Source organism: Octodon degus, unplaced genomic scaffold (genome assembly GCF_000260255.1).
Source record: "Octodon degus isolate 3935 unplaced genomic scaffold, OctDeg1.0 scaffold00286, whole genome shotgun sequence".
Taxonomy (NCBI): Eukaryota; Metazoa; Chordata; class Mammalia; order Rodentia; family Octodontidae; genus Octodon; species Octodon degus.
The window spans coordinates 1,601,570-1,603,634 of NW_004524862.1; the positions used below are offsets into that span (position 1 = coordinate 1,601,570).

At 34.2% G+C, this 2,065-nt stretch overlaps 1 pseudogene; it reads right to left on the reverse strand.

The window, feature by feature from the left end:
• The window catches only part of LOC101578896, a 78,024-nt pseudogene that overhangs the window by 16,184 nt on the left and 59,775 nt on the right, over window positions 1–2,065 (reverse strand).

Consider the following 2,065-nt stretch of genomic DNA (forward strand, 5'->3'; position numbering starts at 1 on the left):
TCCACTGAGCTATCTCCAGCCCTTAGACTGAGCTATCTTGCCGGCCCTAATTGTGTAGCTTTGTCAATGATTATACATGTGTGACTTCTGTCCTAAAGAAGGCATAGAACACATCCGTAATCCCAGACAATTCCTTCCTTTTTATTTATTGCCAATCTACTTTTCTTCTCTATCCATCCTCCAGGGCTATTCTGATGTTTTTCACCATATATTACTTCTTCTTACTCTAGAGTGTCATATACATGGAATTATCAGCATGTATACTTTTTTAACGTGCTTCTTTTTTAAATGTCTGTGAACTTACCTCATCTTATTGCATGTGTCAGTAATTCCTTCTCTTTCATTGCTGAGAAATAGTCTATGGTCTAATAGATAACATCTTATGTGTTACTTCTCCTGCTTGTAGATATAGAGTTAGTGCCAGTTCTTAAGTGTAAACCAAGTTGTTACAAAAATTATTGTATCCTTTTGTGGCTATGTTTTCAACTGCGCAAGTACCTTATATAAAACACCAAGGATGAAGTAGCAGACCAAAGGATGGGTGTCTGCTTAACACCTTATGACACGGTGAAAACTTCCCAGAGTTGTACTATTTTTAATTCCTACCACAATGTATGAGAGTTTTGTATCTTAACAAATATTGTCAGCAGTCTTTGAAATTTGCTTTTCTACACTGTTTAGTTTTAGCGGTTAATGAAATCCTTTTTTTGTAGTTCTTGAAATCCTACAATATACATCCTCAAGCAATTATAATCTATTAGAAGGTGGCACTGTATAACCACATGCAAAATATAGAAAACTTGCAATGACATAATTCCATTTACTTTTCTCTTAGGTTCTTTGTAGTAATGTCACTTACATTACATTTAAATATGCTATACTACCAAAATATGGTGTTTAAATGGCTAAATACATATCTTTTAAATAAAGACAAGAAAAATATGTATGTTTACACATGTATTTATTTTTTCGTCATTCCTTCCCACTGCCTGTGTGATGATGTTGGTTTCTGTTAGCATGAATAAATTCCTTTCTGCACATTTGCTGATGAATTTTCTCAGCTTTTATTTGCCTGAAAATGGCTCATGTTGACTTAATTTTGGCAGGAGAAATGTGAGGGATAATATGGGCTTCATAGTGGCTATGTGACTACTAGCAAGCACTGTACCCGTGAGCTGCATCTCCATCTTGTTATCTTTAATTGTGAGAACATTTTGGAATGCTGATTTTGTGGTCATGAATGTTCTTTGTCATGAAAATATCTTATTTCTGTGTCAGTTGTTTTTGGTGCCAGGAATTGAATCAGGAATTCTCATCAGGAATCTTTCTTTGTTTCTTTTTTTTTTTCCAGAACTGGGGATTGAACCTAGGCCCTTGTGCTTTCCAGGCAAGCGCTTATTGTACTGGGCTATCTCCCTGGCCCTCATCAGGAATCTTTCTGATGAGAATTCATCCAAAACTAAAAATTATTCTGTATGTAATGTGCTATTTCCCCCAACCTTTTGTTTTTGTTTTTGTTTTTGTTTTAAGGATTTCTATTTAAGTTGTTTGACTGTCATATGTCTACCACCCCAATTTGAAAACAACTCTTAATTTTTTTTTTTTTTTTTTTTTGGTTTGGAGTTTGTCAAGCTTCTTGGAACTATGAATGAACTATGAATTTGTTATTTATCAACAAATTTGAGAAATTTCTTCATGATTTCTCTTCTGGGTATTTTTCTTTACCATTTTCTCCTCCTCTTCCTCTTCCTCCTTCTTCTCTTCCTGTAACTCAATTTTTATGTATATTGATTCCATCATATCATCTCATAGGTCTTTGTGGACTCATTTAGTTTTTTTTCTCTGTTCTTCAAATTGGATAATTTCTAGTGCACTGTTTTCAAGTTACTGACTTTTTCCCTATTCTTTTATTAAGTCCATACAATGAGCTTTTCATTTCACTTGTTACACTTCTCAAGTTTAGGCTCCTTCCCTTCTTTCCTTTCTCCCTCCCTCCCTTCCTTCCAATGATGCTGGGAGTCAAACTCATGCTTCTGTTTTTTTTTTTTTTTTTTTTAAATAATCT